Source organism: Paroedura picta, chromosome 12 (genome assembly GCF_049243985.1).
Source record: "Paroedura picta isolate Pp20150507F chromosome 12, Ppicta_v3.0, whole genome shotgun sequence".
Taxonomy (NCBI): domain Eukaryota; kingdom Metazoa; phylum Chordata; class Lepidosauria; order Squamata; family Gekkonidae; genus Paroedura; species Paroedura picta.
This window is the reverse complement of record NC_135380.1, coordinates 40,223,733-40,248,146: the sequence shown is the minus strand read 5'-3', so window position 1 is coordinate 40,248,146 and position 24,414 is coordinate 40,223,733.

The following is a 24,414-nucleotide window of genomic DNA, read 5'->3' as shown; positions in this document are numbered from 1 at the left end:
GGTTCTAGTCTTCAGTTTGCTGCGGCTTAGTCCCCCACCCCACTCCTAGCAACCTTATCCCTGTGAGTGAAGGGCAGAAATGGTATTGTCTTCATTCAGGATGGGTGAAATTTCAGTCACCTTTTCATCAGTCATTTTGACAAACTGCAATATACTTTTTCTGATGAAAAATTAAGCCTTTTTTTGCACTGATTGCTTATAGGTAGCAGAAAGTGAGGCAAGGCCTATAAATGATACATAATATAATGATATATAAATGACATACAAATGGCTGTAGAAGAAGAAATGATTTGGGAACACCAAGAAACAAAAAGGGTTCCGATGACAACATTTCAAATAAGGGGCATATTTGTTCATCTCTACATGCCGCAGGCAGATACTGCAGATGTAAGCTGCAGAGCATCATGGGTTTTGTAGTCATAACATCACATTGCCATTGTCCCTTTGTGTTTTGCTTTCAGCACCAAACCATGGAATCTACCAAGTTCCCAAACTCTCTCAGAGAACAAATTTAAGACTCTTCATATCTGAGAATGAAGCTGAAAGAATGTCAATCATCTGCCGGGACATGAGATTTCAAACATCTCGTTTGCAGTTATTTTTCAGCATTGCTCTGCAGTAGGATCTTAGAACAATAAGAGGCGTTTACCATCCCGCTTTCCGTGTGCTGCAATGCCTCATCACCACGGAGCAATTAAAGGCAATTACGGTGCGTTTTATGCAACAGGACAAATGGATTGCAGCATTAAAGTCTTTGAAAATCTCCTACGAAAGCTGTAATAACGTATTAATGTATTAATCCCCTTAATCCTGTCAAACTTCCGAAGTATAGCTGTTTTACAAAAAGAAAAGAAAAGAAAACAGGCTGACAGGAAACCTCAGTGCTAACACAAACCGTGACAGGCTAAGTTCTTTATTTTTTTTTTTTTAATGATATTTGTCAGTGTTAGATCTTGATGTTTATCTTGGTTCTGTGGGACTTTTGGCTGCATCAAAGGGAATAGAAGAGAGCCTTTCAGAAAACAATTAATGTCTTCTCAATGTCTTGCCTCCTTCCCCCTTTCCTGGTCTAATTTTGTAAGTTTATTTTTTCCTGTCTTTTGTCTTGTTACCTAGGTTGATTCCTCCCTGCCCCTTTTCTGGCTTCTGGTGGGTGAAGGTTATAGCAAAAGTGATCTCCTTACCAGAATCTAAGTTCATTTCTTAAGGCTGCTCTAAATTGGCATTTTGTACTGGACTATATATGTGTGTGTGTGAGTAGATAATGTAGTTAATAGTATGGACTTGTGCTTTATGAGCCTTTAGCATCAGTTTGACTGATTATGCACGGGGCAGAAAGGCTGGGCTGGTAGCAACAGGACAGCAGGGCTAATCCCTGTGGGTCCTAAACCCACAGACTAGGGCCATGAAGAGACTAGACTAGGCTTTCTCCACTTTGTTATCATTGAGACACCTGCAACATTCTTCAGGCTTTGAGAAACCCCAGAAGTGGAATGATTGTGCAGAATTTGGTTAGGAAGCATAGATGTGTGCCCACCTGGGGTCCCTCCCCTTCCCACCACTCCAGGCTCATCATTGGCCATTTTTGGAGATGTGGGTTGGTCCACTAAACATTTAACAATTTAAAAAATATTTATAAAAATTAGTTAACTCCCACACATTCAGGAAACCTTTCCAGGTGGTCAAGAAACCCCAGGGTTTCACAAAACTTTGATTAAGAAAGCTTGGACTAGACAGTTCTTTCTATACACCTGAAAAAAGCTCCAGATTTTCAGTAAAACCTGAAATCTAAAAACAACCAACACAGGAGGGAGGTTAACCCCCACAAATAATATAATTAGTATCTCATTCACACCAGGCTCATCAACTACCACCATATCATTTGCTACCATGCAATCTGCACAATTCACCCAGGTGTAGCAGTAGCTAACAGACAGCTGTATGCCACTTAACCTGCCAGGGGTCGGTGGCACTGGCAGCCTCTACACAACCTGTATACCTTGGCTGGGCCCAGAGGTGGCCATTTCATGACTCACCAGAGCAACTTGCTATGACATGAATTTTTTTAACTGACAGAGACCTTTCTCCAGAGAGGCTGCCAGAGGGAGGCAAGGAAGACTTGGGGGGGGGGGGGAGAGAACTCAATGTTGGTTGACTAGTGGCTGGGAATGAGAGAAGGCAGCAGAAAAAGGGTCAGGCTGTGAAGGCTGTAGGGAGAAGGAAGAAATCTGGGTCGGAGAACAAGCACCCTTATGGGTCCTCTTCTTATGCCCAGCTTTCTCAACAAGGTGCTCCAGGTCCAGGTCCAAGGTTCCTTCATGAAACCTTGGGGTTTCTTAATGGCTCTAGAGGGGTTTTCCAAATGGGTGTCAGTAATTTTTTAATAAATATTTTAAATTTGTTAAACATTTATTGGGTTATATGGACAAATGGTCAGGTTGACCCACCTCCCCTCCCTGAAAATGGCCAATGATGGACCTGGAGGGAGTGAGAATGGGAGGGGCACCCGGTGGGCATGTACACAGATATGCTTCCCAACCACATTCTGCACCATCGTGCCACGTCTAGGGCTTCTCAAGGCCTGAAGAAGGTTTCAGGAGTTTCTCAATGTGCTTTATGCTTTACCACATTCTGTATTTAAGAAAGTTAAGATTGCTTTCCCCCTTCTCCCTTATTATAAATATATCTTTCTAGCAACTGACTGGATTTTGTATGCATCAAACAGAAAGAGCCCCCTCTCCTTCCCCGGCATGAGCAAAGAACTAAAATATCTCTTCTGCACCCACCACATGGCCCATAACTGTTAATTCTAGTGGTTGAATCTGTTGATGAAAAAAAAAAAAGTAAGGTCAATGATTGTTGCGATTCTTTTCAATTGGCCTACTAATGCTCCTTTTTTGTATTACAGGACAAATAGATCAGAATGTGGTGACTTTGAAAACCCCCTTGTGAAAGCAGTAATAATACTTTAATGTATTAATCCCCCTTAATCCTGTCAGACTTCCAAAGAATTTCTATGCAAACTGACAGGAAATCTCAGTTGTCGCTGCTGAAGCTTTTCAAGGGGTGGGTCCTTTTTAGCAGCAAAGTTTCTAGTCACTCTTCACGGTTTCTAAAATATATGTTAGAATATTGACAGGAAGAAGAAAGATGGAGCTGGGGGCTGGAGGGGCAGAGTGGCGATGGTGGAAGAACATTTTCATTTTCTCCATTTTTTTTAACCAGCTAGGGCAAAAGGCAGTCTCATCTATCACATTTAATACCACCCTTCCTCTGAGCAATTCAAGGCAACAATACGGCTATTTCCTTCTAATTTTGATCTGTGAAACAACCCTGTTAAGATATGATACGACGAGGGACTGAGAGATAAAGTGATAAGCTTGTCTGGTCCCCCTTGCCCACTGGCTGGGGATAGGGGGGTAGGGTTGCCAGATCCAGGTTGGGAAATTTCTGGAGATTTGGGGATGGAGCTTAGGGAGGTCAAGGGCCTCAATGAAGTATAATACCATAGAGTCCATCATACAAAACTGTTGTTTTCTCTAGAGGAACTGATCTCTGTAGTCTAGAAAGGAGCTGCAGTGCTGAGAGATCTCCAGGACTCAACTGGAGGATGGTATCCGGGGGAGGGGTAGAGAGAGATTTCAGATGTCACCCAGTGAGTATTATGGCTAAGTGCAGTTAGGAATCAAGGATTGGTGAGATTGAATATGATTCTTAAACCACTTTATCTTGTTAGCTGTCATCAGGACCTAGCCAGATTTAAGGAGAGGGTTGCACTGCCCATCTGCATTGCCAGCAGGTGATTTTCAGGAGCAATGCAATGTGTTGATGTCACCCAAAACTGAAGGGGGGCTGATGTCACCCAGGTGGGGGACAAAACTCTGGATTTTGGGCAAAGCCCCCCAATTAGGAGTCAAAGTGATCAAATATGTGCTCCTCCCTGGATCCCAGTAAAGACCCAAGCTCCTGCATTCTGGACCAGTTCTGGACCAGCAGTTTGCACTCCCCTATTGATAAAGTAAGAGCCTCTTGTGGCACAGGGTGGTAAGGCAGCAGACATGCAGTCTTAAAGCTGTGCCCATGAGGCTGGGAGTTCGATCCCAGCAGCCGGCTTAAGATTAACTCAGCCTTCCATCCTTCCGAGGTCGGTAAAATGAGTACCCAGCTTTCTGGGGGGGTAAACGGTAATGACTGGGGAAAGCACTGGCAAACCACCCCGTATTGAGTCTGCCATGAAAACGCTAGAGGGAGTCACCCCAAGAGTCAGACATGACTTGGTGCTTGCACAGGGGATACCTTTACCTTTTATTGATAAAGTGGGACCATACTGGGATGCATGAGTTCCCTCCTGCTATTTTCCACATGATCTATTTTGCCTGTTTCCCCACCCATAGTTGCTTTCACGCACACACAAAAAGCAGGATACTTTAATCTCTGACTTAAATCCTTGGCAACAGCAGGTTATTCCCCCTCAGTTTCTTTTTAGCATAGTTTGCCATGCCAAGAAAAAAAAATCTAATGCTCATCACGAAAGGATTAACCAGATATCGTCGCAATATCCTTCAGTTTAGCCGCTGAAGAATGGAAATAATTCCCTATTGTGTGAGGTGGTGTAGAGAGTATGTCACCTTAAACTTTCCCCTCTTTTATGCTTACGCTGTAGGGAAAAATCGATAATAATTCATGCACGCACGACTCCCCACCGGGTTGCCCAGAATGGGAGGTTTTTGTATTAACAAACCCGAAAATTGGAAAGTTCCTTTTTGCAACGCAGGAGAGAGAGAGAGAGAGAGAGAGAGAGAAAGAGAGAGAGAGAGAGAGAGAGAGAGAGAGAGAGAGAGCTACTGTGAATGTGCTTTTGTACATATTGTGCGACACCTCTGTAGATATGTATAGACTTGAAATAGCAGCTTGATGGGTGCAATTCGTTTTCCAGGTGGGCTGGAAATGGAAAAAAAAGTTTTCGGAGACATATTGTGGCTTCAAAGTTCTTTGTTATCCCCGGTCCTAAATCTAGCTGCACAAACCAGTCCCTCAATGAGGCTGTGGTGATTTGGAAAGCCTTGTCCCTGCCATTTTAGTCTGGGGGAGGGAAAAATCCACATTCCCATTATGCTTGTGTTTTCCAAACTGATGCTTGATTTCGGAATTGTTTTCTACCTCCTTGTACCCAATCCCCCCACTTCAGAAAACGTATACATTTTAAAGAGAATGTAGTGCATATGATGGGGTCCCAAATATGACGCCCACCAACGCCAAGTGTTTTAAACAGTGAGCAGGGCTTTGTGGTGCCTTTACACACTTAAATTCACTACCAACAGTGTTAACTAAAGGCTGATTTTTATAAGTCCCGTACTCAGAGAGACTCTGCACCTGCTGAACTCAACAACCAGAATCCATTGAGCGTGTTCTCTTCTACTGCGAGCGACATAAACACCACAGAGAACATCTCCTGAAACCATTACTGAGAAGTGATGGCTCCCACCAAGAAGTTCACTAGCTACTTTCTTCTAGATCAGGGGTAGTCAACCTGTGGTCCTCCAGATGTTCATGGACTACAATTCCCAGGAGCCCCTTCCAGCGTTTGCTGGCAGGGGCTCCTGGGAACTGTAGTCCATAAACATCTGGAGGACCACAGGTTGACTACCGCTGTTCTAGATCACCATCATCAGATGACCAAAACTATGGCCCGGTTTCTGTATTTGTTCCTATTCACACTCCACGATAATGCGCGGCAAGGAATCAATTGTGCTGACGATTGACACAGCGGAGGGCAGGATGGAGGGAGACCCAACCACCTTCCAGCCCGTGTAACACAAAGAGGCAGGTGGGACCCACAACGCCTATAAAGGTGCCATGCACATGGGCCTCTTTGCCCAGCTCGTTGTGGAGCAGCTTCCCTACCTCCCACCGTATGTGATGTGTAAACAGCCTCTGGGCTCTGTCTGTGGTGGATGTTTCATGGTTAATATTTTGTCACAGCTGTGGGTTTTGCATGGGATGGAGCCTGTTGGCAGGGAGTCTGGTGGGTGATCAGACTCCCTGGGGTACAGGGACTCAATACGAGGCGGCATGTAAATGAGAGCGGCTTACCCAACTGGGAGGTCCGGGGCTTGTTGCCAGGCAGTCTGGGAGGCAGCCAAAGCAGGTGGGTGCCTAGTGGCTCCCCCACATAGGTCACCTCCTGTAGGGCAGACTTCAGTAGGCAAGACTGGGAATGGTACGGATCCCCAGGGTGCCTTTGGAAGCTCTCTTGGCTGGGAATGGTGCGGATTCCCAGGGTGCCCCTGGTAGCTGTGGGTTTTGGTGCAGTCTGCTGACTGCTAGGTCAGGCTCCCTTCCCCATGCTGTGCCAACCCTCCCTTGGGGAGGTAATAAAGTTGTGGCCATGTTTATAGCCAATAACTGTGTGTCGCATCTTACTCCAGCCCGAAATGCCCTCCTGCAAGTCAGCTACTCTTGACTGCTTGAGCCTGAACTTTGATGGCTCACTCTCTTTTGTAGAATAAATGTTTATTGTCGCTTTTCTATATATGCCAATAAAGGTTTTGAATTTGAATTTGGTGTTTTTGCCCAACAAGACTTCTGGTTGGTAATTGAGAGAAGAAAAAGAGAACTGGATTTTTATACCCTGCTTTTCACTACCTGGATGAGTCCCGAGGCAGCTTACAAACCCCGCCTCTCAGTGCTTTTGAGCTCCTGCTAAGGCATGCACAGTGGTGGCATCAGGGGTAGGGTCTCAAGCACCTATTTAAGGTGCCACATGGAGGAGCCCGGCCTCTCTGCTGCTGACTCACCACGTGGACAGCAGAGGGCTGAGCTTGGGGTCTGAAGCAGGATCCAAGCAGCCCTGAAGAACAACCAATGAGCTGTCAGGTCCCCACCCGCGGGGCCCAATGAGTCAATCAAGCACCGCTAAGCCAATCAGGCTTCGCCTAGGGCGGTTCAATCTTCTGTACATATGTATACAAGTGGGGGCTTGTCCAGGCAAGTCCCCAGTCTGGGTGGTTACCTTCAACATGTACCCACTCCTGGAAGCAAGAAAGAGCTGCTCGATTCACGACCACGTCACGCTTATTTCCTAGCGAACCCACTATACAACAGCAGCCTATCCGGCTGGGAGGCCAGGGGCTCATGGCCAAGTGACCTAGGAGTGCTAAAGTGAGGTGGACACCTGGTGGGCACGGAAATGTTTGCTTCCCGGTGAGGGATCCGGATGATGAGGTTTTTATTATCTGCTTTTCTCTACCAGGAGTCTCAAAGCGGCTTATAATCACCCTCCCTTCTTCTCCCCACAGCAGACACCCTGTGAGGTAGGTGGGGCTAAGAGAGCTCTGTCAGGACTGCTTGGTCAGAACAGCACTATTAGGACTGTGATAAGCCACAGGTCACCCAGCTGGTTGTACATGAAGGAGTAGGGAATCAAACCCAGCTCACCAGATTAGAAGCTGCTGCTCTTAAGTACTACAAACATGCTCCTTTGAATTTTTCAAAGCACCCTATTACCGCAAGTTGAATGTAGTGGTTAGGGTTTTGTTCATGGAGATGACTGAGAGGGAGTGAAAGGAGAGGGCTGAGAAGTGATCTGATAACCATCTTCAAGTATTTAAAAGGCTGCCATATAGAGGATGGAGCAGAGTTGTTCTCTCTTGCCCCAGAAGGATGGTCCAGAACCAATGGGATGAAATTACTGCAAAAGAAATTTCGTCAAAACATCCAGAAGAAGTTCCTGACAGGTAGAGCGATTTCTCAGTGGAACAGGCTTCCTCGGGAGGTGGTGGGTTCTCCATCTTTGGAAATGTTTAAACAGAGGCTGGGTAGCCATCTGACAGAGAGGCTGATTCTGTGAAGGTTCAAAGAGGTGGCAGGTTACAGTGGACGAGCGATAGGGTTGTGAGTGTCCTGCATAGTGCAGGGGGATGGACTAGATGACCCATGTGGTCCCTTCCAATTCTGTTATTCTATGATTCTATGAGCAATCCTTGAAATATTTGTCAGGCTTTGATGATCCCCAGAAATGGTGACATGCCACTTCAGAGGAGTGGGTGTGGAAGTAAGATGTGGGAGCCAGTCCATCAATCAATCATTTACTGTTTCCATTGTGGAGAAAGAGACTAGGCCTGTAGGCCAACTGGGGAAGTGGGTTCCGATGATGTCTAGTGATGTCAGCGGCCGTCTGAACTTCTGGGAAAGGCTGTGTAACCCCTGGGGAGCTCTTGCAATCCCTTCCTTAGACTAAGATCTGGGAAACTTTGTGTTGGACCACCCAGTCTGCCATGGAAGCCTGCTGGGTGGTTGTGAGCCCCCCCATTCTTAGTTAACCTACTTTACAAGGTTGTTGTGAGAGATATTGTGGGAGGGAAAGAATGATGTTGTATACCACTTTAGGTCTCCATTGGGAAGAAAGGCAGGGTATAAAAATCTAAACAAATAAATACATCTGCATTGATATTTTTGGTAATGTTTTGGATCTCTTCTTTTTATTGCTGGTTTAGTAATTTAATTTGTATTGTGTAAGCATAACATACTGATCTATTGATACACATATTAAGTACATATATTTTTAAGCCTTTAGTACTGTTTTATGTGTCCCCATGCTAAAATTTCCTCATAAAACCTACACATTTTTTTCATTGTTATGTGTCAGTAAATCAGCACTAGATGTCTAGTATAACATATAAATGATATACATCATGCAGGGGTTAAAATTTTGAAGAAAAAAACACAGCAAAGGAAGAATAGAATCAGCAGCAGTGCCAATAAGCAACCAACAGAAGGACATGTGGGCTTTCTTGGCCCTTCCTAACACTTTAATTGGGTCTTTCTCCACTGCCAAGCGCTGAAAGAACTCACAACAAACTTCTAGGAAAAAAAGCTTTAATGGAAGTTTACTTCAGTCACTATAACTAGCAAAGTCAAATCTGTCCAACAATAGAATTGCAAGCCCTTTTCAATACAATCCTCCCGCCCAAAACTTGAATGTTCCCAGGGGAGGGGAAACCTCTCCTCCAGGTGCCAGCTCTGGCTTCCTGCCAGAGGTGCTACAATTTGCGCGTCCTTGGAAAGGCCGGCGCCAGCGACAATATAAAGCTGCTCACAGGCACCCCAGGGTTTCGGTTACAATGTTGCTATTGCACCAGGGGTAGTCAAACTGCGGCCCTCCAGATGTCCATGGACTACAATTCCCAGAAGCCCCTGCCAGCAAATGCTGGCAGGGGCTTCTGGGAATTGTAGTCCATGGACATCTGGAGGGCCGCAGTTTGACTACCCCTGTATTACACTAAGCAGAGCAAGCAGACAGGGATCAAAGCACAAACAATTCAGAGTGGGCACTACAAAGCATGATAACATGGGAACAGAGCACAGGCTTGGGTTGCATGGCAATCAAGGAAAAGAATATTAGAACACGGGCAAAATGGAGTAACCCTTGTTCACATACAGGTCATGGCAGAGAGCAGGCACTGATCCTGACATCCACACTGGGCCTTTGCATTTCATCTTGCTCTCTCTCAGCCTGCATGTTGAACTGCTTTTGCTGGCTCTACACTAAGAGCCAGCTTGGTAGGTAGTGGTTAGGAGTGCGGACTTCTAACCTGGCAAGCCGGGTTTGATTCCCCGCTTCTCCTCCACATGTAACCAGCTGGGTGACCTTGGGCTGAACGGACGGTACGGACTTTGATGGACCAATGGCCTGGTTCAGTACAAGGCAGCTTCATGGTTTCAGTGTTCCTGTGTTCTCTGGGTGACCTTGGGCTTTCTCACAGCCCAACCTACTTTACAATATAGTTGTGGCTCACAGGTAAAGGTGGAAAGAGCCCTGAACACTATCCTGAGCTCCTCAGAGAAAAGTCTGAATAAAAATATGATAGAGCTGCAAACTTCTCTCATGTCAAGATTATTCCTGGGGGTGTTCCGCTTCCTACTATCTTCAGATATTGTCCCAGTAGAAAAAAGTAATTATATCCTGTTTTCTCCCCTACACCGCCTCCCCAGATATAAGCTGGCAGAATCCTCATCCCTGCAATAACAGAAAAAAAATGTTCTTTTTCCTCTAAATCTGTTTTTTTCAAAATGTGCTACTCTTGCTCTCAACCCAAGACTTGATTTTTTGGGGGCAGTAATAAAATCTAATCTAATTCCTAATGTATTTAACGGGACTCTCGTTTTCATGTTTTCGGTACCCTTCAAAGAATGATGGGCCCGGGGGACCCTTGAAAGAGCCAAGGCGAGAGGTGTCTTTTTCGCATTCTGAGTCTGGCTAATCAAGTCGCAGCCCAAAATTTACACTAACATCTGCGTCAGCCGAAGCTTTCGTATAATGAAAACTAATTCCACATTGGCTAATGATCGATAATTCAAGGGAGGTTGGGGGGGGGAGTGTCGAGGAGAGTACAGTGAGTGTTGGAGAGCTTTCAAAATGTCTATCTGCCTTACCAACAAGAATGAACCCTGAAAGAGTGCTTGAAACTTTTAATGAGAATTATACAATCAACCAGAGTAAAAAAAAAAAAAAAAAAACGTGAGGATGTCAAACCAAAAGGCATGCTGATGATTTCTGCAGGTGCAGGGACCTCAACCTGTGCAGTGTGATTTCCCCTGCTCCTGTGGCAGCCCCAAATCCTCCCATGTTCTTCTAGTGGGGGCATTCAAGAACATTTGGGGCTGCCATAGGAGGGGGGGGAGGAAAGAAAATTAGGCTCTGCAAGCAGCAGTCCTTGTACCCCTCGACTTGTTAGTTTTGATCCCCGGAACCCTGGCTGAGAATCCCTTGTCTAGAGGATCCAATAGTTTGACAGTCTAAGGCAGCTTCATACATTCACCCTAATGGATAGGTGTCTATTTGAAATGCTTTAGATGCCACGTCTGTGCTCAGGGATTCAACAAAACAAGATGCTAGCTCTTTTCAAGCTCAAATGTGTCTCTGAGGGCTCGGTAAAAGTTACACGTGATCCATAGCGGGGGAAAAAAAATCCCCCACTGAAACTTATTCATGCCTGCTCTATTAGGGTAAGAAAGGCAACTGTACAAATTTTTTTACGCAGCTTCATCACTCCTGCTTCTTGGGTTCTCAGCAGGCCTTAATTTTTAACCATACATGCCTCATTTTTTAAAATATTTATCAGACAGCCTTGTGGATTCTTGTCCCGAATCAAATCTGATATGAGAAGCTGGCAGGCAGAGTGAGGTGAGATAGGGATTGCTTCAGTCTTTTGCTGAGCCTTTTCCAGGAGAAGGGCATGACCCCGAAAGATGTGCTCCCAATTCTCCCCTCCTTCCCATTTTGCTGAAGTGTGAGAAGACTACACTGATTAGAATGCACACGCTTGGAGTTTTGCTTATGCCTGGAAAAAAAAAGATTACATATTCCCCATATTTGTGCTCTTTACAAATTGGCCATTCAAGCAAATCCTTTTGCCACCTGCTCCTGGCCAACAGTGAAAATGAGTCACAAAGGACTAGGCCTGGGTGAAAGGGAAAGAAAAACAGTAGCCATTTTGCTTTTAATCGTGGGGAAATCGTTTAGAGCAGTGGTCCCCAACCTTTTTAGCAACAGGGACCGGTCAATGCTTGACAATTTTACTGAGCTCCGGGGGGGGGGGTAGTTTTTTGCTGAGGGACATCGCCGCTGCCACCTGAACCCCTGCTCCACTTGCTTTCCTGCCGGGAATCACCCCTGACTTCCCGCTGCCCACAGCAGCTGCGCAGTGCCATGCCAAGGGGGAGCCCCAGCCATGGTGGCCACTGGAAAGCACCAAAGGTGAGCTGGCAGCAGAATGGAAGGGCAGCCCCTGAGGCAGCAGTTGGGGAGGAGGACGAGGAGGAACCGTGGCGAGGAGGAACTGATCTACGGACCGCTACCGGTCTCAAGACTGGGGGTTGGGGACCACTGGTTTAGAGGATGGGCAGGTGAATGTGTGTGAGGGCTGATGTTCATGAAGAAAATGAGCATGAAGTAATTATCTGTGAGCTGACAGGGCTAGCATGTTTGTGAAATGGTCATGGTTGACACCCCAGATTGCAGTAGAGGCCTGGAACACTTCTTGGTTATTTCCAGGGGCCTAGGAGGTTGTGACTTTTATTAAAATGAGTAACATAGTGGCCAGTAATCACCAACCTCAAGGTGAGGACCAGGGTTCTCTCACAATGACAAATGATCTTCAGACTCCAGATAAGGGTTTCCAGCACCTCTGCTGGCAAGTCCTGAGGTGACGTCATGGCACACAATGCTCTGGTGTCTATTCTAGGCCCATTCCGCACACGTAGGATAATGCACTTTCAATATACTTTGGCAGCTGGATATTCCTGTGCAGAACAGAAAAATCTATTTCTAAAGTGCATTGAAAGTGTATTATCTATTGTGTGCAGATTAGGCCCTGGTTACATATCCAGGAGTGACTTCATGGCATTTTTTGGAAACCAAGGCCTGGATCATAACGTTTAAATATTGGCTTAAAATACATTTTAGAGCTGGGCCAAGCTGTCTAATTTCACATCTAAAAATGACTCTTACTGATTCTTACCAACTGGTTCCCTGTTATTGAGTCAAAAATCGCCCAAATTGAAACAGAGTTTATTATATCTTGAATATTCAAACCTTTTTCCTGCTCAACCTCATATATCAAATAAACCCCATCAAATCTGATTTGAAAATTCATCATAGAAAGATGGCCCACTATTTCTACCATCTTGACAATCCTTGCTAGCATAGAGCTTTCATAATGGCTCGGATGAATGTTGTCCCCTCTAGCCGGAAGATATCAGAAGATTAAATTTCAGGAGAGGTTGTTTATGCTTGGCGAACCTACCAGATTCAAACCAACACATCATTCAAGACTGCCAATTTCATGAAGTTCATCATGAAGAACTTCTTCTCCCTTTATTGCATTCTAAGGCATCTGTAAATGGGGAAAGTGCAATTTTACACCTGAAATTGCATCCACAGTTGCAAAGATTTTGGTGAAAGTTCTAAAAGTTAGAACTAAGCTCTTTTAGCATATCTTATTGCAATTGTTCTATTGTTTATGTATATGCTAGCATTCAAGCAACCTGCAGTCTAAATGCAGCGGGCGCTAGTGGCAGGAAGGCTGGTGGTGGGAGGCAGACCGCTAGAGGTACAGAGAGGTCTCCTGGGGCCCTAGCAACTTACCTGGGCTGAAGGTGTGGGGCGGGGTTCTGTTGGGCATGGCACTGGCAGGTGCGTATGGGCTGCGGGCAGCTGCCAGTGTCCCTGTAAGCTGGCGGCGGGCCCGTTGCGTCACTGGTGTTGGCGGTGGCCCCGCCGAGGGCCCGCCATGGGCACAGGCATTGGAGTGGAGGTGGTGGCGCAACCTCCCATGCGTGGAGTCATTTGAAGAGGATCATTCAGATCTAATATTTGATGATATAATGGATTGTGGCAACTAAATAATATGTGTAATCTCCCTTTTTCTTTTTTCTGTATGTCTCTTGTTAGTATCCTTTTCTGTCAGATCAGTTTGAAGAACGGAGGAAAGGGAGAGCAGTGGGAAAATTGTGCAAAAATATCCATATGTGATTGTAATGTAATTTTAACAAATGTTGAATGCTTGATAAAAAGTGGATTCTTTCCCACCCAGTTGTTCAAGGATGCTGAAAGATTTAAACTGAAAGTACTTTATGTGCACATGTCTGAGTTTGTTTCCCATTATGATTGTATTTACAGCTCTTTGGGGGGAAAACATGATATACTCAAGCATTTTACCATAATTCCTGCAAAGGCTAAACTAATTCTAAATCAAGCTGAGGGAAATTTGTCCGTCGTCCCAAAACATTACAGTATTTACAGACGCATTCCAAGCCAGTGTGATGCAATGGTTCAGAGAGTTGGAATGGCACCTGGAAAACCTGGATTCAAATCCTGACTCATGCTGGGTGACCTTGAGGCCATTATACCCTCTCAGCCTTATCTACCCCACATAACAGTTGCAAGGAACAAATGATGGACAGGAGAATTAAGTAAGCCACCATGGGTCCTCATTGGGGAGAAAATTGAATACAAATGAATCAAATAATATATAAATGATAAATTGCTCAAGGCCTTTAGGATGGAACATACATTTCACTGGAAGCAAGTATAAAAATTGTTTGAAGGAAACAAAGTAATTCAGATATTCCATTTAAAGAGAAACCTCTGATTACGACAGAGTTCTACCCTTGGTTAGAGGAAATACTTCAAGACCGATACTATTTCAGAAAATAAGCTTATTAGAGGCCTTTGAGGGCATCTCTGCATTTCTTTAGAAGCTGTTGATATCTCTCCAATGATGTCAGCACAGCGTGATGAGATAGCTTATCATTTGCCAAGCCTTCCAGATGCATCCAAAATAATTAGTATATATTTGAATGATTAGACTGCTTTCTTGAAGGATTAGATTCCATGCAGCTGCCACTCCCCCCCCAAACAGATACCTGTCTGCCACCATTACCTCCAATTATCAATAGGTATGTCGTTAAAATACAAAAAAAGAATCCTAGATATTTGAACTGAGATTTTCTATTTAAATATCTCTGTAGGTCTTCAGTGTCTGCCCATATATCTCGATGATACTGCAATAAATTCTTGCGATCATTTCATAATTAGATGTTGCTGACTTTTCGGGCGAAGAAAAAAAACAGGCAGGTATATCCAATGCCAGTCTTCGTGAAGGGTGAAGTTTTGTGCAAGTACAAAGAGGAGATGAACTGCAAGTGATTCTGTGATTGAAAAGTAGGCCAGTAACCTAACACAGTGGTCCCCAACCCGCGGGCCGCAGCCCGGCGCCGGGCTGCGAAGGCCTCGGCGCCGGGCCGCAGCTCCGTCTTCCCTCCCCCCCGAAGCGAGAAGCTCGCCAGGCCGCGAGCAAATCGGCCGCCAAAGCGGCCGATTAGCTCGCGGCCCGGCAAGCTTCTCGCTTCGGGAGGGGAGGGAAGAGAAGCTTGCCGAGCCACAAGCTAATCGTCCGCTTTAGCGGCCGATTTGCTCGCGGCCCGGAGGGGCCGGGAGGGGAAGCCGCGGCCGCCGGCATGGCAGCAGCGCAAATGCGTATGTGCGGACTGCCGCGCACGCGCGTTTGCACCCCTGCCGGGCGCAAACGCGCGTGCGTGGCAGTCCGCGCACGCCCGTTTGCGCTGGGGCTGCCGCGCATGCGCGGGCCCCCGGGCCGCCCTCTCTGCTCACCACTCCGCAGCAGTCCACGGCAAGCAGAAGCTTGCGGATCGCTGACCTAACATAGCCACAAGAAGATGTGCCTCTTCTCCAGTTCTTGATTTATGACAATACAAAGGAAAGACCTGGTCCTATCGCCCCAGTGGCCATTGTGGAGGCAGAATGACTGAGGACAATACGCCATCAGCTGCCATGGAAGAGGACTGACTATGTTACATGGTATCTTTCAATATAAACCGCCCAGAGCTGCAAAGAATGGGCAGTAAAAAAATCCAAATAAACAAACAAACAAATAAATAAATGATGGATCTTAATTGCGGTAACTTATTTGGAGTAGCCTGTCTTAACTAAAAAGCAAAGGAAAAATATATCACTCAAAGGACTTGCCACGCCCTAATTTCCCCCACTTGTAACTTCCTGTTTTTCAGCCCTAGTCCTGGCCTGGTGGAATGAGCTCTTGGAGGAGATAAGGGCCCTGTCAGGGCTCGCAACCAGGCTAATAGGTGATCTTGTTGCTTCTCAGAGCCTTCCCTAAAAAATCATCCTTGTTGTTAGTCGCTGCAAGCTGGCAGGCTGGGAGCGGTGGCCTAAAATTGTGTAAATAAATAAATAGATAGATAGATAGATAGATAGATAGATAGATAGATAGATAGATAGATAGATAGATAGATAGATAGATAGATAGATAGATAGACAGACAGACAGAAAGACAGACAGACAGACAGACAGACAGACAGATAGATAAATATTAGAAGCAGGGTAGCACAAGGCTCCTTCCTGACTGGTTTTCTGCACATATACAGCAGGAGGGGCTACCCTTTCCCACTCAAAATCACAAACTACTTTTAGAAATGGGGGTGGGGGCAAAGAGGAGGCATAATTTATTTGTTTCCTTGTAAACCGCTTTGAGTAATGTGAAAAAGTTATACAAGAATATTTTAAATAAATGCCCTCCTTTTCCTGGGCTACTTTGGAGATTCTTTGGGCTGCAGTGAGAAGGAGAAGGCAGGAATTTGAATATAATGACACCCCTCCCATCAGAAATGATAAATCTGCTTACTTTACTGGGCATTTCCAACATTTGAAATGAAAGTTTTTATTTAACCTGGTCTGGGTTCAGTATTGCTGATAAGCAGCTCATATTGCACTTCCTGAGACGACAAATATAATGAGAAATGTCTAATTGAAACGTAGATCTTTACCTGTGTCTTATCTGTATCCTTTCCAATTTATAAACTAACGTCATATTATGCTAGTTTTCTACATTCAATTTATTGGTTCATTTTGAATTACTTGCCTATTTGTCAACCAGAACATCCTGTTGAGCAGAATTTAATGTGTAATTTCAACCATCACATTCTCCTGTCAAATTCTTGTCCTTTTGGCATAAAAATATCCCTTTCAGCACATTCTATAATTTGCATTGAACGCATCCTAAGTGCCATTAGGAGCCCTGATGGAGAGAAAACTATTCTTTTGTTATTAATGTAAAAAGATTGGGGGGGGGGGGTTCTGCAAAGCGTCACAGGAGAGAGAAAGACTTGATAAACCCCTCCTAAACATTGTCTCCTGACCTCCAACCAAAAATTCTCTCTTATGAGAATCTGCAAAACACCTGTTCAAGTGAGGCATGCTGGGATCTTTACCATGGCCTTGATTGGCAGGTGAACTTAGCTTGTGCAAATTCCACTGATTGTATGCAAGGAGAGCTCCTAACGTTTCTTGTGAAGCACATCAATAGTCTGAGAAGCTCTATATTTGCCCAGGAGCTACAAGATTGTATCTTGAAGCTCTTGTCTGAGTACAAAATCATCTCAATGAATGAAGAAGGGGACACTGTGCGTGTAGTAATGGTGAACAGAATTTCTTGTCTCCAACGATCCCCCATTTTTAGATTTACTATTGATTCCTATTGTTCCTTTCCCTTCCAAAATAATTTCTCCGCCGTTGCTTCTTTCTTACCGTGTAACTTTTTTGAATAATATACTTGAATATGTGGTATTTTATAAAGGTAAAGGTAAAGGTATCCCCTGTGCAAGCACCGGATCATATCTGACCCTTGGGGTGACGCCCTCTAGCGTTTTCTTGGCAGACTCAGTACAGGGTGGTTTGCCAGTGCCCTCCCCAGTCATTACCATTTACCCCCCAGCAAGCTGGGTACTCATTTTACCAACCTCGGAAGGATGGAAGGCTGAGTCAACCTTGAGCCGGCTGCTGGGATCGAACTCCCAACCTCATGGGCAGATAGCTTCAGACAGCATGTTGCTGCCTTACCACTCTGCGCCACAAGAGGCTCTCTATTTCATATGGATGTCCAAATATTCCTTTTTAATTTTTGTTTTCATATGTTATCGCTGTGACGGATTTGAAACTGGATGTTATTGTTGCTAATGCCCCTGATCCATTTCCTTCTTTTATAGCATTTATCTGTATGCAGTATTTTAAAACATCATGCCACTTATATGTACTCATATCAATGTAGTGAATTTAGGAGGAATGAACAGGGAACAGACTAAACTGATACCAAAGCAGTAGATGATGATACGATTTTTAAAAATCTGCTTAGCGACTACCAAAGCAGGTGCAAAAATCTGCCTTTATGATCATAGACCAAATAAAGGAAGATGACAGCACATGGGTGCAATGCAGGTCATCTACAAAGGCATGTAAGTGAGCCCACACATCTGGGAACAGCCGTTTCCATGTCGGGCTTGTCGAGGCCAAACGGCTACCTAGTATTTTTGGCTGATGGATCGTTAGCATCAGAAACATGAAAGCTGAACAGGAACAGCTATTTTTAAGTTCAGACGCTTTTATTCATTTATAATGAAAAGTTTTCTTAAATCATTAAGAACGTCCTAAAGTTACTTTTAATTTCAGTTAAGGACTCTCACTCATATTAACAAAAGTGGGATGCTTCCAGATTGCATAAAACGAGTTACATTTCATGCCTTTGTACCCTTCCTCCAATAAAATCAAAGTTCTGGTACGCAGTTCTGCTCTCTCCTTGTTTTTTTCTTTAAGGCCTCCAAACTTGAAAGCAGATGGATGGGAATGTTCAGCCTGGGGAAGAGGAGCTTGAGAGGGGACAGGATTGTTCTCTTGAAATACTGAAAGGTTGCCAATTGGAGGAGGACAGGGAGCGGTTCCTGTTGGCAGCAGATGATAGGACCTGCAGGAATGTGTAGAACAGTGCCAGCTAGATGTCAGGAATAAAATGTTCACAGCCAGAGTAGTTCAGCAGTGGAATAGGCTGTCTGAGAAGATGATGAGCTCCTCCTTACTGGCAGTCTTCAAGAAAGGGCTGGTCAGCTACTTATCCTGGAAGCTTTAGGCTGATCCTGCATTGAGTAGGGGGTTGGGCTAGATGGCCTACATGGCCCCTTCCAGCTCTCTGATATTATGATTTTAGTGGAAGGGTCCCAGTTAATGACTTTCAACATTCCACAATTAAGTTAATGACTTTCAACATTCCACAAGTAAGGATATATCTGCCCATTTTGATATTTATTTCCTTCACAGTTACCCACTGGAATGAAACCCAGACAAATGGTGACCAGAAGCTTGTAATTTCTGCGTGGTCCATGAGTCTGTTAAACATCTTCCTTATGCTGTGAGCTCACCCTCTACTCATATGTACGGACTGGTCATTTCCATTTCATTGTACCTGAAGAAGTGTGCACGCACACGAAAGTTCACACCTTGGATAAAAAATTGTTGGTCTTAAAGGTGCCAATGGATGCCAACTTCGTCCTGCTGCTTTGGATCAACATGGCTACTCATCTGAATCTGATTAAAGTTGAACACTCAAAGTTAGAAGCTGAGATGAAAAGCTGCCATGGTCATCATTGGACTGGTTCTCTTTCCTTTCCCACCCCTGTTGAGCTACTCAGACCATGACATCATGCTAAGATTTGTTGGGCTTCCCAATGAGAGGTGATGATTAGGTTAGGCCCCTTGTCAGCAACCAACAAAAGGCTGGGAGGGTGGAGACAGGGTTAAAAACAGGGTCACATAGCATCACTTCCAGGTGAGTACCCAGAAGTGGCATTGCCCTGGCAAACAAAGCTATAGAAATGTCCCCAACCCCAGTCTGGGATAGTTGTAACCATGCAAGAAGCTGGTCCCTGTCCTTTTTGCTCCTGTGGCCATAGGATAGCCCTGGGACATTGTCTGTCAATGGAAAGACTAGTGAGCCCAGAGAGTCTGCCACTCTTTAACCCCTACATTGAACTGGCTGTCTTTGATGTATGCAAAATGGAACCTGGGATGGACAGGGACCTCAGTGGGGCACAATGCCATCGAGTTCCCCTTCCAAAGCAGCCATTTTCTCCAGGGGAACTGGAGATCATCTGGAGTCTGGAGGTCATCTGGAATTCCAAGGGATTCCCAGGTACCACCTGAAGTTTGGCATCTCTACCTTGAAGCTCAGTAACCTTGGCCCAGTTGCATTCTCTCAGTCTAGCCTTCCTCCCCAGCTGGATTTTCCTTTGCAAAACAGGCAAATCAGTGTCTAAAGTGCATTGGAAATGCATTCTCCAATGTGTGTGAAATGGAGTCCTTACTACACCACCCAAAAGCTTTCTGCAGAGCAAAGCCAGCTGCTTGCACAACACAGCCTTCTGTTGCCTCTGTCAATGTAGCTGCCCTTCTCCATCATTGTTACTGGCATTTAACACAGTGCCTTTTCATCAGGACTAAATTTGCTCCAACGGCAATTAGGGAAGAGTCAGATTGCACCCGTTTTTTGGTGCCCAAAGTGTCGAGGAAGGCGTAGGAATCTCTGAAAAGAAACCCAATGCGGGTGCTTGCTGCTAAGGCATTCCAAAAGCATGGCGGGGAGAAAGACAGCATCAATTCTCAAACGCTGCTTGGCCATAGGAGGAAAACCTGTAACATTTATGAACGAGGTTCCATCTCTTTTGTCTTTTTCGTGCGGCGGTCTCCCTTTCTACCCCCCCCCTTTCAACAACCGAAGCAAGAATAAGAGGCTGGCGTCCCATCTGCTCCCACCGAACATTAAGCTGATGTATGCAAAATGGGAGATCATTCAAAACCCAGTGGACACACAGGAGAAGAGGACGAAGCACCGCAAAAGCACATATGCCACAAGTTTTGACTGCTATTTTACTGCTCTGTGTAAAACACCATCTGCGGTGCTGAGCCCTCTGTGCTGGGAAGGACCACTGCAGGCCCGGGAAACCGCTACCTGTAGGGCCGTAAAAGTTCACATTAGTATCTTCATTACTTTTTCATTGGAGAGGGGGAGGCAAAAAAACTCCACTCTCCCACCTAAATGGCAAAGAAACATGACGTATATGTGTGGCCAGTGAAATGTCTTCCGGAGAGCTTTGCAATCCTTTGTTCTTGCGCTTCTGGTATCCCTGACAAACAGTGGGCCATTTTCTCCTGTGGCAAGATGCACTTGGAAAGAAGGAACTAGCAGGTGTGCGGGGAGGTGTGCTTGGGAAAGAGAAACTAGAAGAAGAAAAGAGCTGGGTTTTTTTTTATACTCCGCTTTTCACTGTCCTAAGGACTCCCTAAGCAGCTTGTAAACACCTTTCCCTGCCTCATTGTCATGGGCTGCTTCACTTGGGCCACGTGTCCAGCCAGGCTGTGTGTGCGCGCGTGTGCGTGTGTGTGTGTGGGGGGGGGGGTTCTGTGCAATGATCTGCTCTGTTCCAGCCAGGGTGCGAGTGCAGTGCCATGTGTGGTGGAAAGAAAAGGGTGGAAGAGGCTGTGAACTCATTAACTGCTAGCTATGTTATTCTTCTGCTATCTGCTATTTCTAGTCAATGGCCTCGGGTTCCACGTGAGCCCTGTATTCTTATGTCTGTACTAAAATATATTGTCTTGCCTATTGTGTTTCCTTTGGTTAATTCAGGGAATGAGCTGCCTGCAAAGGTTAGGGTAGCATTTAAAGTGAATGGCATGACAAACAGCTGATGACAGGCCTGCTCTCTTTAAATCCCTCCCCAACCTTGGGGAGGGATTTAAAGGGAGTGACACGCCTGTCATTATCAGCTGTCTGATTTGTACTTGGCTCCCCCTAACTTCTCAGGTACTGCTTGAGAAAGCAGAGGGGGGGGATGCATTTAAATGGGTTGAATTGTGGCCAAATAGTCAAATTGCGATTTGGCTCCTGGTGATTTAGTCCATTTAAATACAAGGATTGCCAGTTTGGCTTGAATAGGACTGAAATGTACCCAAATCTTGGCTTATTCACACCAAATTTCCCATGCCTATTTATCATTGCACATGAGGACATGGGTGCATCTTGATCTAGTTTGGTGTAGTGGTTAGGAGCCAGCTTGGTGTAGTGGTTAGGAGTGCGGACTTCTAATCTGGCATGCCGGGTTCGATTCTGCGCTCCCCCACATGCAACCAGCTGGGTGACCTTGGGCTCGCCACGGCACTGATAAAGCTGTTCTGACCGGGCAGTGATATCAGGGCTCTCTCAGCCTCACCCACCTCACAGGGTGTCTGTTGTGGGGAGAGGAAAGGGAAGGTGACTGTAAGCCGCTTTGAGCTTCCTTCGGGTAAAGAAAAGCGGCATATAAGAACCAACTTTTCTTCTTGACTACCAACTGGGAGTCCTGTGTCTGGAACAGGACGCATTTTTTTCAGTCTTATACCAGGTTCAGTGGGGCCCAATTCAGAGTGGGTCCACAGCACTATGGAAAACGGGTTTCAGCCTTTTCCCCTGCACTGTTTTCCCAATCCAAAACAACCCTATGGTGTGGGAGCTATTTCCCTTGTAATGAAAATTGGCCCAAATAACTCAGTGGGGAGAGCTTTAGGCAGAAGATCTAAAGGCTACTGGTTTGATCCTGGGTTTCGACAAAAAGTTTTTGCCCTGATCTGGATGACCCAGGCTAGTCTTATCTTGTGAGATCTCAGGAACTAAGCAGGATTGGCTCTGGTTAGTCCTAAGGTGGGAGACTATGAAGGAATACCAGGGTCTCAGCAAAGAGGGGGGGGGGCAATGGCAAACCTCCTCTGATCTTCTCTTGCCTTGAAAAACATAAGTTGGCTGCAAATTGACAGTTCCAACAGCATGTTGGTTTCTTCACCTATAATTTTTCATCAAGGGGCAAAGAATACCTCCTGAGGTCTTTTTATCTTGGGATAATGATGACAGATATTAAAATTCTGGGACGATTCTTCTGAGGGCAGAGAAAGTGGGCAGACTTTTTGTGGTAGCCCTCCCACACACACACATTCTTGCCTCTTCTCCAAATATGTCACTTTTGCTAGCATAGGTTTCAGGCTGTGATTGTAGTTTCTTTTGTACATCTAATCCTTGCCTCATTAGTTGTACCGTAATCTCCTCAGGACAAGCGAGCGTACTTATCTCTATGTCTTTTGCAGCATGGATGATTCCATCAGAGCTTAACCAATGCTTGCAAAATGTTGGCAAACTGTAAACAGGATCAATTTGTTCCTTTACAAGACATGGTTGTGTCAGGCCCAGAGGGTAACAAGCTGGAAATTGCTCGATGGAATTCAGTTTAAAAACCTGCATAGAGGCGGTGCTGGATATTTTAACCGCATTCTTGCAATTTGCATTTCTGCAGTCAGATCCACCAAAGGTGCTGAGCCTACTGTGGTACCTGAAAGATAAAACTGACAAACTGTGGACCAGGATTAGGGAAAGGCCGGAAAGTAATACTGAGCTAGAGCTAACAGTATAATAGAGAAAGGACATCCTGGAAATGAGATTTAGTATATTGCATCTACAAAGATAAGGGCCTCTTGTGGCGCAGAGTGGTAAGGCAGCTGTCTGAAAGCTTTGCCCATGAGGCTGGGAGTTCAATCCCAGCAGCTGGCTCAAGGTTGACTCAGCCTTCCATCCTTCCGAGGTCGGTAAAATGAGTACCCAGCTTGCTGGGGGGTAAAATGGTAATGACTGGGGAAGGCACTGGCAAACCACCCTGTATTGAGTCTGCCATGAAAATGCTGGAGGGCATCACCCCAAGGGTCAGACATGACTCGGTGCTTGCACAGGGGATACCTTTACCTTTACCTATCTACAAAGATCCATAGACTAATACAGCCTTTTTCAACCTTTTGACTGTGGAGCAGGGCCGGATTTTCCTATAGGCTAACTGGGCTTCAGCCTAGGGCCTCAAGATCAAGAGGGGCCTATATTCCACATTTTTATAAAGGTTGATACCAATCACAACATTTTTCATTTAACATATTGATATATATCACAGTAATTATGTATTTTATTATCTCTCATGTAATTTACAAACCTAAAAACGGGAGGTGAAAGGGCCACATAAGTGGAATAGCCTAGGGCCTCTTTTCATGTAAATCTGGCCTTGCTGTGGAGTAAACCTTGAAAATTTTTGCAGGCTTCGAAGTAACCTAGAAATGATGCCAGATGGCTATTGCATCCCTGCCGTGCCCCAGGAGTGACATCACTGAAATCCAGCCTGTGGCTCCCACTGGAGTTAGCCCCCTGTTTGCACCCACCCCCAAGTCCTGAAGCTGCCCAGAGGCCTGTTTTGTCCTGCCACCAGAACTGAAATTCAGGCTGTAGTGGTGGACAGGAGCTAGGCCCACCCCCTTTGGGTCTATCATTGGCCATTTGGGGAGGAACTGGGTTGACCAACTCAGATAAGGAGAAAACCACCCTGGGAATATATATTGAATCTCCCCCATGCAGTGTCACCCCTCTGAGGCTCTGGTGTAACCTTGCCGTTATGCATAACCCCGGTTGGGAAATGCCCAACTAGTACGTGCAGTTGTATATTCCTTCAGTTACAAATGAAACAGCTTACCTGCAATGTTATATATAGGTAGGGTTAATAAGAATAAAGATGCATAAGTAACTAGGCAGTAAATACAGCTAAGATTGGAACAGCACATTTGGTAAGACATTTAAATTAGACCCCACTCCGAGCTCTTAGGAGGAAGGATGGGGAAAATGTGTTAGACAGGAAGAGTGAAAGAATCATATTTATGGGGTGGAAATTGTAGCTCAGTGGAGAGAAGGTATCCATCACTGCCTCAGTAAATGATGGGATATTTAGAGGATGGTGTCTGGTGAAGGTAGAATTTGCCGAGGTTGTAAATTGCCACTTCCTGGTAGTTAGAACCATAGAATCATAGAATCATAGAGTTGGAAGGGACCTCATGGGTCATCTAGTCCAACCCCTTCTCTATGCAGAACACTCATATCCCTATTGCTCATCTACTGTAACCTGCCACCCCTTTGTTGTCTAGGAACTTCCATGAACTCT